Source organism: Callorhinus ursinus, unplaced genomic scaffold (genome assembly GCF_003265705.2).
Source record: "Callorhinus ursinus isolate GAN/ISIS: 27379988/994484 unplaced genomic scaffold, GSC_fseal_2.0 scaffold6, whole genome shotgun sequence".
Lineage (NCBI taxonomy): Eukaryota > Metazoa > Chordata > Mammalia > Carnivora > Otariidae > Callorhinus > Callorhinus ursinus.
The window spans coordinates 10,622,063-10,637,683 of NW_027397068.1; the positions used below are offsets into that span (position 1 = coordinate 10,622,063).

Below are 15,621 nucleotides of genomic sequence, written 5' to 3' on the forward strand. Positions count from 1 at the left end.
TTTGGGGGCGCCTGGGTGGCTCAGTTGGTTAAGCGACTGCCTTCGGCTCAGGTCATGATCCTGGAGTCCCAGGATCGAGTCCCGCATCGGGCTCCCTGCTCAGCAGGAAGTCTGCTTCTCCCTCTGACCCTCCCCCCTCTCATGTGCTCTCATCTCTCATTCTCTCTCAAATAAATCAATAAAATCTTTAAAAAAAAAAAAAAAAAACCTGTTTGGGTTTAGAAATAATGCTGGCTTGCTTTTTGTGTTACATAAGAAGAGCAATGTGCCCCCTCAGTACCCTAAATGAGGTAAGAGAGCTGTGACTGGGTATTAGTCATGAACCCCTAGCTTCTGCCCTAAGAAAGCAACGCAATAGCGTCAGAACAAGGTAGGGCAAAGCTGAGGCCAAACAGGAAAACCAGTTACGAGGCTACTGCAAAAGACCAAAGGTCCAAATTAGAGCAATGAAAATGGAAAAAGACAGGTTGGAGAGGAAGACCTTTCCGGTCTTGCCAGGGGATGCTGGAATGTGAGTGAGGAGCCCTTAAGAGAGAGGATGGATTTGGGGACTCCTCATTTGTCCTCAGTCACCACAGCTTTGGGGTGCCAGTAAAGTAAGTCCTAAGCTGCATAACATTTAGGTCTCCACATGCCATCTCCCCACAAGTACCACAACCAAACATTCCCAATCTGGCAAACATTTATGATCTATAATATTAAGCAATGAAAATAACATAGAATAAATTTATTAAAACTTCTGGTTTTCTGGAAGTACCCTCTGCAATAAATCTCCTATGTCAGCTTTTTTTTTTTTTTTAATAAGACTGGGAACAATTTCTCAGAAAGCATCATTTTATATTACAACGGAAATCTATTCTTTTGATAATGTTAGTTGAAGTAGCCACTGAGAAACAATCAATTTTGAAAAGAACATAGAGCACTTCTACAAAGATTTATTACCGATATGGATTTCTTTTTTTAACTTAATGACTCACTAGCAAAATCCTTTAGAATTGGAAGACTCTGTACTTTGCAAGATTGCCAAATTGTCACTGATTTATTCCCCTAAGTGTAATTTGAAAGAACCTGCTGTGTAAATCTGAACACTGGAAACCTGTAAACCATGAATCTTTTCAAATCTACTTTTCCTATTAATGGTGCCTAACGCCTGAGAATAGAATCACAAATTGGGAAGAATGTGGGACTTTCATGTGCTAAACTTCTGTGCAAAAATGAAGAAATGAAGAAAGAAAGAAAGAAAAAGAAAGAAAGAAAGAAAAAGAAAGAAAAAGAAAGAAAGAAAAAAAAGAAAGAAAGAAGAAAGAAAGAAAGAAAGAAAGTATTATTAGTTCATGTTTCTGAAAAGGCCAGAGCACAGATCACTTTAAATATGGCCGTACCCAGGGCTTCAAATGATATCACCAGGAATCTGTCTACCTCCATCTCTTAACTCTGCCTTCCTCTTGCTTGGCTTTACTTTCAGACAGCTTCTGGAGTTCTAGGCTTACATCTTCCCAGATTAAAGTCTTAAGAGAAAAGAGAGTTCCTTTCTCTCTCTGAGTGAAGAGTCAGCCAATGTTCCAGGATGATGTCAGCATCAGTCTAGGTCCCAGTAGGAATCCAATTAGGATAATTAAAAAATAATTTATTGGGGCACCTGGGTGGCTCAGTCGGCTAAGCGTGTACCTTCAGCTCAGGTCATGATCTCAGGGTCCTCCCCTGCTCAGCGGGGAGCCTGCTTCTCCCCCACCTCCTCTCCCTTCCCCTGCTCATGCTCACACTCTCTCTCTCAAAAATAAATAAATAAATCTTTAAAAAATAATAATAATTTATTTACATGGTTTATTTACAAAAGCTGATTCTTAGCATTTCCTCTCAACTCTGTGTTCAGTGATTTCACGTCAGTAGCTTAAAATGGGCCAAGACTCAGGGTCATGAGCTCGAGCCCTGCCTAGGGCTCTGCGCTGAGTATGGTGTTGACTTGAGATTCTCTCTCCCTCTCCCTCTGCCTCTCCCTGGCTTGTGTGCTCACTCTCTCGCTCGCTCTCTCTCTCAAGTAAATTTTAAAAAATTTTAAAAATATGAGCCATGATGGGAATATTTACACTAAGCCATTGGCAAAGCTACAAATTAAGGCTCTTTCCCTCCTCCCCCAGCCATTTACCAGCACACTGCTCAACTATTTACCAGCTGTAGGAGAGGTGTAAAGATCCTGCAAGGACCCAGGACTAATAGCAGCAGAGGTCCAAAGGACAACAGGTCACCAGAATCCAGAAAGGGAGAGGAGCAGTGACCTTTCGTGAAGGGACGTAAACAGTCTGAGAGGTATCACAGGGAGGTAGCTGGAAGATAAATATCCTGACCACTTTCTGCACCAAAATGGGTGACCTTGTTTTATAGATTCTGGAAAGAAAGAGCGAAAATGACATAATCAATTGTTAATTAATGTTATTAGGATGTGGAGTATTCAGCTTCCAATTTAATTGCCTAATGCTAAAAAGTCCAGGGCTACCTTTGGGAACTCCCCATGCTTTCCTTGCCGGAAACTCCCACGGCCAGACAGTTCAGAGAGCTAATCCCATTCTCCTCACATAGACTTGCTGTGTCCATTGGTTTCAGATTCACTTCTACGTAGAAGCATAAGAATTGCCACTGAAATGGGAATTTAGTATACGAAAAATATGGTATTTCAAAACAGCGGAGGGGGCGCCTGGGTGGCTCGGTCGTTAAGCGTCTGCCTTCGGCTCAGGTCATGATCCCAGGGTCCTGGAACCGAGCCCCGCATCGGGCTCCATGCTCAGCTGGGAGCTGCTTCTCCCTCTCCCACTCCCCCTGCTTGTGTTCCCTCTCTGGCTGTGTCTCTTTGTCAAATAAAAAATAAAATCTTAAAAAAAAAAAAGCAGAGAAAAGATGGAGAATGCGATAAATAGCATTGGAACAATTGTCTAGTCATTTTGAAAATAGAAAAAAATTAGTTCCCTAGCTTGTACCAAGGTCATATATTTACGATCTTGGCAGGACAGAAAGCCTTCAAGTAAAATACAAAAAGCAAAAACCATAAAGTAATGACTAGGTAGGAAACATTTACATTTATCGGTAGAAATGTATATAGATATTTACATAGGTATTTAGCATACAGAATGCATATAAAGAACTACTAAAGATCAAAAATAAAAAGGCTAGGGAGCCTCACTGGCTCAGTCGGTACAGCATGCGACAATTAATCTTAGGGCCATGAGTTCAAGCCCCATGTTGGGTGTGGAGCCTACTGAAAATAAAATTAAACAAACAAATAAAAAGGCAAACACTCCAATAGAAAAAAAGCGGGGAAGAATATGAAAAGGCAATCCTAAGACTAGATGTTCAATTTCATTAGTAAATATGGAAATAAGAATCCACCTTACACCGATTTGCTTGGCAAAACTTAAACATTTGTTGTATCAAATGTTATATCAAATATACACACAAAAATATGTCATGGATAGGAAAATGGACAGTCTCATTCACTGCCAGAGAGAGTAAAAACTGTTATGGCCATCTCAGCAACAATTCAACAGGACTTTTAAGATTAAAAAGTGGGGGCACATGGGTGGCTCAGTCGTTAAGTGGCTGCCTTCAGCTCAGGTCATGATGGGATTGAGCCCCGCATGGGGCTCCCTGCTCGGCAGGAAGCCTGCTTCTCCTTCTCCCTCTCCCCCTGCTTGTGTTCCCTCTCTCGCTGTGTCTTTCTCTGTCAAATAAATAAATAAAATCTTTAGAAAATAATAAAATAAAATTTAAATTAAATTAAAAAGTGTATATCTTGGGGTGCCTTACTGGCTCAGTCAGTAGAGCATGGGACACTTGATCTCAGGGTCATGAGTTCAAGCCCCACATTGGGCATCAAGCTAACTTAAAAAAATAATAAAAATAAATAAACTGTGCAATTCAATTTTTTAAATATATTCATGGAGGTGTACAACCATCACCATTATGTAATCTTAGAACATTTTCATCACCCCAAAAAGAAATATCCATCACTCCAACCCTAGGCAACCACATGTCTACTTTCTATCTCTATAGATTTCCTTTTCCTGGACATTTCATACAAATAGTATCATACAATATATTTTTGGGTGTGTGTGACTGGCTTCACTCACTTAGTATGTTTTTAATGTTCATGTACGTTGTAATGTATATCAGCAGTCCCTTCCTTTTTTTTTTTAGATTTTTTAAAAATTTATTTATTTGACAGAGAGAGAGACAGCGAGAGAGGGAACACAAGCAGGGGGAGTGGGGGATGGAGAAGCAGGCTTCCTGCTGTGCAGGGAGCCTGATGCGGGGCTTGATCCCAGGACCCTGGGATCATGACCTGAGCCAAAGGCAGATGCTTAACGACTGAGCCACCCAGGCACCCCAGCAGTCCGTTCCTTTTTATATAATGTTTTATTATATGGATATACCACATTTTTTATTCATTCATCAGTTAATAGACCTTTATTCCTACCTTTTGGCTGCTATAAATAATGCTGCTGTGAACATTTGTGTTCAAGTTTTTGTGTGGCCATATGTTTTTGTTTCCCTTGGGTATATACCTAGGAATGAAATCACGGAGCCATATGATAACCCTATGTTTAACATTGTGAGAAAGAGACATAGTGTTTTTTGAAACAACTTCACCACATGATTTGTCTTTTGAAAACTGTACTATGGGGTAGGTTATGAGAGGCAATGGTTGTTTCCCTTTTTTTAAACTACCTCAAAAAAAAGTGTATGTATACATTGGTGTACACGCTTGTGTTTATGTGTGTGTATGTGTGTGTGTAAAGAGCAAAAATGAGTGAATGAATAAATCAATTAATTAATTAATAGCAAAATCTCAGTTGAGTATCAGGTTGGGAAGTCCCCTGGGCTAAGGACGGGAAGAGAGACTTAACAGCTAGAACCTGGCAGAGTCATTGGCTAGAGCAGTCTGAAAGGGCAAGGGGGATGACTCAAGACAATCAAGCTTAACATTAAGTCCAGCAAGGCTCTCTGCCTGCAGAAGGGAGGAGATGAGTTGGAGCCAGGAATCCTGTTTCTCTGATCTGTTTGGAAATCTACAAGGTATTGAATCAAAAGAGCCTGTAGCATAAGGAAGATTATTACAAATTGGGTCCAGTTTCAGGGGAAGAGTCCTGCTGAGGATTCAAACCAGGTACAAGGGTTGGTGGAGCAGTTTGTTTTTGTTTTTGTTTTTTTAGATTTTATTTATTTGTGAGAGAGAGAGAGAGAGAGCACAAGCAGGGGAAGCAGCAGGCAGAGGAAGAAGCAGGCTCCCCGATGAGCAAGGAGCCCAATGTGGGACTCAATCCCAGGACCCTGGGATCATGACCTGAGCCAAAGGCAGCCGCTTAACCAACTGAGCCACCCAGGCATCCCTGGTGGAGCAGTTTTGACAGCCTGTCAGCGAGAGGTCAAGGCTAGGCTCTAGACCCTGCATTCTAAGCTACAAATACTGGGCATAGGAGATGTGTCCCTCTGATGAGTCAGGCATGATGGGAGCTGGGTAGATACCAGATACCAGGCATGCTAGCGCTAGAGACCGTATCCTGACTGCCTAGTGGGGAGGGTGACTTTAATAGACCAGGCCACAGCTTTCCTGGGACCTGGACAATATGGCAATATCATAATTAGCACCCTGGGGGTAGGAGGGCTGCTGCAGGCGGACGCTGATAGTACACAGCACAGCAGTGACAAGTTCCAAAGAACTTTCACACACTCTAGCTCATTCGTTCCCAACCTGGTGGGCTGGCTTGCCCAAGGACTGTAATTATCCCAAAATATCTCAACACATTTCTAAATTGCCATTTATAACTTAGAAGTTTTTACAACTCTTTCCTAAACCTACAGTTAAGACAGAATTGAGAAAGTCAGCTCCCCAGAATGGGAGCCCCTCACAATAATATTCTTTAACTAATTGTTGGGGGACGCTTGGGTGGCTCAGTCGTTAAGCGTCTGCCTTCGGCTCAGGTCATGATCCCAGGGTCCTGGGATCGAGTCCTGCATCGGGCTCCCTGCTCCGCGGGAAGCCTGCTTCTCCCTCTCCCACTCCCCCTGCTTGTGTTCCCTCTCTCGCTGTATCTCTGTCAAATAAATAAAATCTTAAAATAAATAAATAAATAAATAATTTTTGGGCATGTCTAAGTGTAAAATGTATTAAATGGCACATTTTATTTATCAATAAAAACGATTTACTTAAGACTAATCTGCTCTTGGGCTCCTGGGTGGCTCAGTTGGTTAAGCGACTGCCTTCGGCTCAGGTCATGATCCTGGAGTCCAGGGATCGAGTCCCGCATCGGGCTCCCTGCTCAGCAGGGAGTCTGCTTCTCCCTCTGACCCTCCCCCCCCTCAGGTACACTCTCTCTCTCTCTCTCTCTCTCTCTCTCATTCTCACTCTCTCAAAATAAATAATAAATAAATCTTTAAAAAAAAAAAAGACTAATCTGCTCTTTTAGTTCCACTGGCCAAGATAAAGTTAAATGTCCTGGAAAAAAAAATCTGCACAGTAATTCCTACTTTTCTGTGTTTCTTCTTTCCTCCGTAATTTCCTTTTGTGATTTTTTTTTTTTTTTTTTTTTGGGAACCAGTGACTCTGCTAAGGTATAGTAAAGAGATTAAAATGTAGATAAGAAAATAAATCACTTGTTTCGAGTAAACAGCAGTAAGGCCATCCATTCTATTCAACCCAGGAGTTTAGTTGATAAGGCCACTTGTATGTACAATTCAAGAGTGTTCCTAAAGAGGTTAATCTGAATTGTGAGGAGACTTTTGGTTTTCCTCTCTTTAAATTCCACTGAAGGGCACTGTGTGTTTTAATAGGGTCAGGAAAAGTTTACAGATATAAAATTGTAAGAAGCTTTATGCGGAAAACCTGAGTTAACAGACCCCACATTCTAATGTATTCAGCAATGATTTGTGCCTCTCGAGGCACCTCAGGCAGCTGCCTGGCTGGCTTGGACCCCTAATCCAGCTCTGCCTGCAGTATTTACATTTTCCGTTGGCACAGTCTCTTGGAGTAATGGATTCGGTACTTTAATGCATGCTATATAAAGAGCTATTTTCTTTTATTTTTGTTGGGAAGACCGTTAGGCTTTAGGAACGTTACCTATTTCTGTTTTTTCAGGATTTGAGAAAATAATCCATGATTATTCTCATGAGTTTCAGACTTCCACTTTTTTTTACAAATGGGATCTTTTTCATTTTTACCGCCATACATAATTCTCTCTACCCTTGATCATTTTTAATGTCCTCCGCTGGATCTTTTCTAGCACTATTACGTCTTTGAAAAGCAGAGACCAGAGAACCCCATGAAATATTCATCATATAAAGTATTCCAGGGCCAGGCGCTCCTTCAGTTACAGTCACCTCTTTTCTCTGCAACAATCCCCAGGCCTATTTTCAATCATTTCCCCTGACACATCTCCCAGACCTGTGCTTGCCAGAGACTGAACCTTATTTGAGAATCCACGACTGGTCCCTCCATCTCGACATGAACTAAATGCAACCAAAACAAAAACCACCCTTGAGACCATAAACTTCCCTTCATCGAATATTTATTGGAGTTTGAGACTGTGCCAGGCACTGTGCTAAGTATGTAGAGGTAGTGATAGGAGGTGGTTTCAAATATTAATAAGAAGCAGGAGCCCTTAAGAAACATGCAAGTTAGTGGGGGAGGCATATGAATTAAAAATTGTATATCTAGGGGCACCTGGCTGGCTCAGTTGGTAGACCATGTGACTCTTGATCTTGGGGTCACAGAACTCAAGACCCACGTTGGGCCTAGAGCTTACTTAAAAAAAAAAATTACATATCAATATGTAAATGCTATGGGGTTCAAGCCACCTCTAGGAAGTTGTGCTCCTTTCCTATTACTGCTGAAACAAATGACCACACATTTAGTGGCTTAATTAAACACAAGGATATTCTCTTACAGTTCTCAAGGTCAGAAGTCAGAAATGAGCCCTTAGAAATAAAATCAAGGTGTTATGTAAGAAACAAACAGAGGAACATATGGGAAGGGGGAAAAAAAATGAGGGAGAGAGAGAGAGAAACAAACCTAAGAGACTCTTAACTAAGAGAACAAACTGAGGGGGCGCCTGGGTGGCTCAGTTGGTTAAGCGACTGCCTTCAGCTTAGGTCATGATCCTGGAGTCCCAGGATCGAGTCCCGCATCGGGCTCCCTGCTCAGCAGGGAGTCTGCTTCTCCCTCTGACCCTTCCCCCCTCATGTGCTTTCTCTCTCTCTCTCATTCTCTCTCTCTCAAATAAATAAATAAAATCTTTAAAAAAAAAAAAAAAAGAGAACAAACTGAGGGTTGATGGAGGGAGGTGGGTGGGGGATGGGATACATGGGGGATGGGTATCAGGGAGGGCACTTGCGACGATCACTGGGTATTGTATGTAAGTGATGAATCATTAAATTCTACTCCTAGAATCAATATTACACTCTATGTTAACTAACTAGAATTTAAATAAAAAACTGAAAAATAAAATCAAGGTGTCAAGAGGCTGGTTCAGTAATCGGGATGAGTAATAGAACTTGCACATATTAAGACTGAAGAGAAAACCCTCTGCTTAGATTAATAAATTGAGGGCTTCCCACTGTCTGAGAAACTGAACATTAATGATGGAATGGAACTGAAAACAGTGGGGTCAACAAACCAAACTACCACCATAACATGTTTAAAACCTGTGTAATCTCACTCAGAGCATGCATTCTAAGAGGACTTCAAAAAAGAATAAACCCTTTTTCTCTCTCCCCAGATGGGTTTGGGCTAACTGAGACTGGAAGACAAACACCACATGAAATAATGAGCAAAAGTACAAGAGAGTTTATAATTAAGTGCTAAATTATGAAGTACATTCTATTCAGAGGAAAGTGATGTGATTTTTACTCTCCTAGAATAGTGGGGAAAGATACTAAGTTTTATTGAGCATCTACTGCCAAACCACCCCCCTGAGAATTGTTGTCCCATTCTCCAGAGAAGGTAAAGGAAGTTCCTTAAGTCACACATTTGCTGACAGGGCAGAGCCAGGGCGTGAACTCAGGAGAGACTGTCTCAGAGCAGGTGCTCCCGGAAGGCACCACAGAAGCTAAGGCTGTCAGGCCCATGGGGCCTGGTTTGGACAGGCCGGCGGGTGAGGCAGAGTCACGTGAGGAAAAGCAGGAGGGAGGGCAGGACTTGGCACAAGTTGTTAATTATTCCACAGAGGAGACATTCTGACTGGAGACTTTCAGTTCGCCCACCACTGCTGGGTGTTTTAAGCATTTCAGTTTGGCAGTAAACATGAAAAGTTTAGTTACAGAGGCGTAAGTCACTCAGTGACTGCTCACAGCCTTGAATAATTGTGACAAAACAACGGCTGATCTGAAACTCAGGCAGTGGGCCCCACCTCAGAACACTTGGGTCCCACCTAAGGACTTTCCAAAGTTCGTAGAAACCAGGCCAGCTAAGTATTCAGGTCGCCACTCCCATCACACTGCAGATATGTGTTTTATTGGTGAGAATGATGACTAACTAGGAGGCTGATTTACATGCCAGTTCCTACTTGGCCTTTTTCCTGTCAGCAAAATTTACTACTGTCTTCTATCTTCCTACTTCAGTATTAAAAATTGTTACACTCCCAGCACTAAAGCACATCCAGCCAAGTGACAAGCAAAGAACTGTTAAGGAGAAGTACAATATGCGCTGGACTTTACCAGGAAGAACAAGAGCAAATACTGGCCAAGAAGTGTTGCAAGGAAGGAATTTTCTAGAGCCTGATGCAAACCCCAGTTATTATCCTGGGCAATGTTGCAATTTCACTTCTGGTTTATATTAACTAGTACTAGAAACACACAAGGAGTGACCTGATTCTGTTCCTGTGGGTTTTCCTTTTATTAGAATTGTACCCTGGTAGGCTGCTTAACTTACTAATTTTTAAAAATCAACATTGAGTACTCTTTTTTTTTTAAGATTTTATTTATTTATTAGAGACAGAGAGAGAGAGAAACAGCACAAGAGGGGAGAGGGTCAGAGGGAGAAGCAAGGTCCCCGCTGAGCCAGGAGCCTGATGTGGGACTCGATCCCAGGACTCCGGGATCATGACCTGAGCCGAAGGCAGCCACTTAACCAACTGAGCCACCCAGGCGCCCAACATTGAGTACTCTTTTGAGCTCAACCCTGACTTGAATCTTCAAATCTGTCATTACAATATTCAATAAATATAAATTCCTTTTTAAAAGTTTTTTGGGGTGTAACTTTATATTCCATGAAATTCACCCATTTTAAGTGTACAATTTAATAACTTTTAGTATATTGACAGAGTTATACAAATATCACCACAATAAGAATTCATTTTTGAGCTTATTTTTTTACTCGAATTTTTCAATAGATATTTTCAAGAGTATATAATAGGGGCAACTGGGCAACTCAGTAGGTAGAACGTACGGCTCTTGATCTCAGGGTTGTGGGCTCGAGCCCCACATTGGGTATAGAGATTACTTAAAAATAAAGTCTTTAAGGGGTACCTGGCTGGCTCAGTTGGTACAGCACATGACTCTCGATCTCAGGGTTGTGAATTCAATCCCCATGTTGGGTGTAGAGACAACCTAAAAAAAAAATGATAAAATTTTCAAGAGTAAGTGATAAGCCACAAGAAGGTCTGTATTCTAAGTTATTACCAAACTTTTATCCAGTTTTACTTGAGTGGCCAGAGATCTCCCACACTGCTCTTTCAGAAGCCTGTGTTTGGAGAAATAGTATGTCCAGATAATGTGATTTATTGTTCCAGCTCATCCTGTGTTTTTTTGTTTTTTAAAGACTTTATTTATTTATTTATTTATTTGTCGAGAGAGAGCACAAGCAGGGGGAGCGGCATCACCTCCTGCCTTCTGAGCTCTGACTTCAGTAATTCTTCCTCTATCTGGGATGTACAATCCATTGATTCTAGAACCATTTCACTGCCCAGAACATCCTCATGTCTGTCCTCAACCAGCTTCTATCCATGATTCATTACTACCTACACCTGTCCCTTCATCACACTTGCCTGGTAAAACCTAAACCCATGGCAAAAATAATTGCCCACTTTTGCACCAAAAAGAACCAGCACTGTCAAGACCTTGATTTTAGCCCTTGCAACTCATGTTTGAACATGGCTGAAGGAAAACAACCAACCATGTGGAGTGGTTCACATCAAATTATGACCATTAAACTTGAGGGTGCCTTGAGTGTTGCCTGACAATCCTATCACAATTTCCCTAAATAGTTCACTTTTCCACTCACCAAGACAACTGTTTCACACCTTCTCTTCTTTGCTCAAAACTCACGCAGCTGATGACCTTATCTCCCATTCTTCTAAGGGAAGCAACCAGAAAAAAAGTCTTCCATGTGCTCTGATCACGAACCACATCTACCATATCCTCTCCCTTCCCACATTTTGTCAGATAAACTATCAAAGTTCCTGTCCAAAGTCATCATCTCCCCTTAGATACTAGATCCAGGATGCTCTCATCTACTCAAAAGACATTGCTGCAGAAATTATCCCTCTCTCCTGAGTACTCAAATTTTCCTCTTTACTAGATTGTTCCCATCAGCCCATCAATATATTCTTTTTTTTTTTTTTAAAGATTTTATTTATTTATTTGAGAGAGAGAATGAGATAGAGAGAGCATGAGAGAGGGGAGGGTCAGAGTGAGAAGCAGACTCACTGCCGAGCAGGGAGCCCGATGCGGGACTCGATCCCGGGACTCCAGGATCATGACCTGAGCCGAAGGCAGTCACTCAACCAACTGAGCCACCCAGGCGCCCAGCCCATCAATATATTCTAAGATATCCTCATCTTAACACATGACAGCAGTTACCTCTCAACTCCACATCGCCCTCCTGGCTGCTACCTTATCTCTCTGCTTCCCTTTAAACAAAAACTTAAGGGGCACCTGGGTGGCTCAGTCTGTTAAGCGTCTGCCTTCGGCTCAGGTCAGGATCCCAGGGTCCTGGGATTGAGTCCTGCATCGGGCTCCCTGCTCAGTGGGGAGCTTGCCTCTCCCTCTGCCTGCAGCTCCCCCTGCTTGTATGCTTTCTCTCTACATACTGTCTCCAATACCTCTCTCCCATTCTCTTTTGAATCTACTCCAATCATGTTTTCACCCCCACCACTACTTTTGTCAAGGTCACCTGCAAGGTCCATGTTCTAAATCCAGGGGTCATTCTGAGTCCTCATTGTACCTGACCCCTGAGCAGCATTTGCATTGCTGATCTTTCCCTCCTCCTCGGAACACTTTCTTCACTTGGCTTCCAAGAGAACACTCTCTGACTTCTCCTGTCTCACTGGCTACTCCTTCTCCATCCCCTTGGCTAGTATCTGCCTGACCTCTCTGGATGGAGTGCCTCAAGGCCTAGTTCTTAGAACGTTTTCTCTTGTCTCTATTCCTACCCACCCTGAAGATCTTAGGCAGCCTGTACCTTTAAATACTATAGCTAAGCTGATGATTCCTTTTTTTTTAAAGATTTTATTTATTTATTTGACAGAGAGAGACACAGCGAGAGAGGGAAAACAAGCAGGTGGAGTGGGGGAGGGAGAAGCAGGCTTCCCCGCGGAGCAGGGAGCCCGATGCGGGGCTCGATCCCAGGACGCTGGGGTCATGACCTGAGCCGAAGGCAGACACTTAATGACTGAGCCACCCAGGTGCCCCTAAGCTGACGATTCCTAAATGTACATCTATAGCAAGATCACTCCCTTGAACACCAAATTCATATATTCAATTGCCTGCTTGAACCTCCAGTGTATATTCTTAAGCATATTAAGTATATATGCACAAAAGAGAATGCCTGTACCTGATTCTCCATCCCCTAAAGCTATGCCTCCTACAGTCTTTGCCATCTTAGCAAATGATTTATCGGCAGCTCAGCCAAAACCTTTGGCCTTACCTTGATTCCTCTCTATTGCGCAAATTCTGTTTTCAAGCTACTGACATTCGGCTAGCTTTTTTTTTTTTTGAGAGAGAGAGAGCGTGTGCACGTGAGCGGGGGAGGGGACAGAGGAGAAGGGAGAGAGAGAATCTTAAGTGGGTTCCATGCTGAGTGCAGAGCCCAACGTGGGCTTGATCTCACAACCCTGAGATCCTGATCTGAGCCAAAATCAAGAGTCGGACACTCAACCTGACTGGGCCCCCCAGGTGCCCCCAACTCTGCTAGCTTTGGCCTCAAAATATATCCAGAGGTCCACCACTTCTCACCACCATTATCATTATCACCGTGGGCCAGGATCCATCACCTCTTGCCTGCACCGCAGCTGCCACTTCCCAATTGATCTTGCTTCCACCCTAACCTCTCTATAATCTCATCTTAACACCACAACAGAGAGATTTTTTGTTTTAAATGTAAGTCAGATCATGTCCCTCCTCAGCTTAAAACATTCCAACACTACACTGGTTTCCTATCTCAAAGAAAAATCTCCTCTCAAAGTCTTCACATGAACTTCAAGATCGGCACCGGTCCATCCCCCTTCTCTCTCTAACCTTATCTTCTATAACTCTGTAGCCGCATGGGCTTCCTTGCTGTTTCTCGAAGAAACGATACTCACCACTATTTCAAGGCCTTTGCATTTTCTATTTCTTTTTTTTTTGGACCTTTTCTTCTCCCAAATAGCCTCATGAGTTGCACCCTCGCTTCCTTGAGTTCTCAACTCAAATGTTGCCTTTCAGTGAGGCTTTCTTTGACGGCCCTATTCAAAATAGCAAAAGCCAAAACCCAAAACTCTGCTCCTTTGTACTTTCTGTTCCTCATCTCCTGCTATATTTTTCTCTGTAGAATGGATCCCCATCTGGCGTACTACCTACTTATTTGCTTATTTTTCATGGTACCTCTCTCTCCACTGAAACGTAATTCCCATCAAAGCAATAAATATTTATTGAATGAATTAATGAACTGAATAAATATTTATTGAATAGCTACTATATGCCTATTTTAGACACTGATGACATAACAGTGAACAAAAAATGACGTGGTCCCTGCCCTCATGCAGCCTGTATTTTAGTGCTAGAGACAAACAAAAGACAAATGAACATAATAAATAATGGTCACTAGTGATAAGAGCTGTGAAGAAAATACATCATTTAAAGGAATAGAGAGGGGTGAGAATGTCATTTTAGATGGCGTATGAGGAAAATTCTTGCTGAAGCAGCATTTGACGAGAGCCTTGAATAACATCCAAGAGTGAGCCCCGCAGAGGTCTGAGGGAGAGAATTTCAGGCAGAGAATCCAGCAAGTATAGAGCTCCTGAGGCCAGGCCAGCTTGGCATGACCAAGGAAAAGCAGAGCCAGTGTGTGGGGAGAGATCAAGAGAGGGTACAAGTGGCGAGACAGGCAGCCAGAGGCCACATTAAGAACTTGGGGTGTTTCTGTGACTATATGGGAAGCCATTGGAGGGTTTTGAACAGAGCAGTAACAGAATCCTATTCACATTTTTTTTTATTTTTTATTTTATTTTTTTTTAAAGATTTTATTTATTTATTTGAGAGAGAGAGAGAGAATGAGAGCACGAGAGGGAAGAGGGTCAGAGGGAGAAGCAGACTCCCCGCTGAGCAGGGAGCCCGATGCGGGACTCGATCCCAGGACTCCAGGATCATGACCCGAGCCGAAGGCAGTCGCTTAACCAACTGAGCCACCCAGGTGCCCTCACATTTTTTTTTAAAGATTTTATTTTTAAGTGTTCTCTACATCCAGTGTGGGGCTCGAATTCACAACCCCGAGATCAAGAGTCACATGCTCTATGGACTGAGCCAGCCAGGGGCCCCCGATTCACGTTGTGAAGGACCGCTTTGGGCTGTGTGGAGAATGGACTGTGGAAAGGTGAGACCGGGCAAGGGGAGACCACTTAGGAGACTACTGAAGTCGTCAGTGAGCACCAAAGTCGGGTGGTAGCAACAAAGGTGGAATAAACAGTCAGATTTGAACATATACGTATCACAGCTCAGATTTGCTGATGAAATAGATGTGAAATAGGAGAGAAAAATATCAAATGATTATCCAAGGTTTGGGCCTGAGGCATGTCACTGGAGCATGTCATGGACCAAGATGGGGAACATATGGCAGAACAGGTTTGGGAAAGATGGTGTTTAAATCAAGATCACCCCGGGAATGGGATATAGAGAGAGAAATCCAAGGACTGGCCTCTGGCATGCTAAGGAAAATGAGGAGGATTCGACAAAAAAGACAAGGAGGGATGCAAGAGAAGTAGAACAGAGTGGGGTGCTGGCACCACATGGGCGTGGGAGGAAGGTGTTTCTAGTGAGAGGAAGTGAAGGGCACCTGGCTGGCTTAGTCCATAAAGCATGTGGCTCTTGATCTTAGGCTTGTGAGTTTGAGTCCCACATTGGGTATAGAGATTAGTTAAAAATAAAATCTTTTTTTTTTAAGATTTTATTTATTTACTTGTCAGAGAGAGAGAGAGCACAAGCAGGGGGAGCGGCAGGCAGAGGGAGAAGGAGAAGCAGACTCCCCGCTGAGCAAGGAGCCCCACGCCGGGCTGGATCCCAGGACCCTGGGATCATGACCTGAGCCAAAGGCAGACGGCCACCCAGGCATCCCCAAAATAAAATCTTTTTTTTTTTAATTTTATTTATTTATTTGAGAGAGAG

General features: G+C 42.8%; 1 long non-coding RNA gene across 2 annotated transcripts in view; it reads right to left on the bottom strand.

Moving 5' to 3' along the window:
• Window positions 1-15,621, bottom strand: part of LOC141372962 (uncharacterized) — a 38,550-nt gene that overhangs the window by 21,134 nt on the left and 1,795 nt on the right. For both annotated transcript variants that reach the window (XR_012378496.1, XR_012378495.1), the window contains exon 2: window positions 10,513-10,593. This is a non-coding gene — a long non-coding RNA (uncharacterized lncRNA). The remainder of the gene's footprint in view (window positions 1-10,512; window positions 10,594-15,621) is intronic.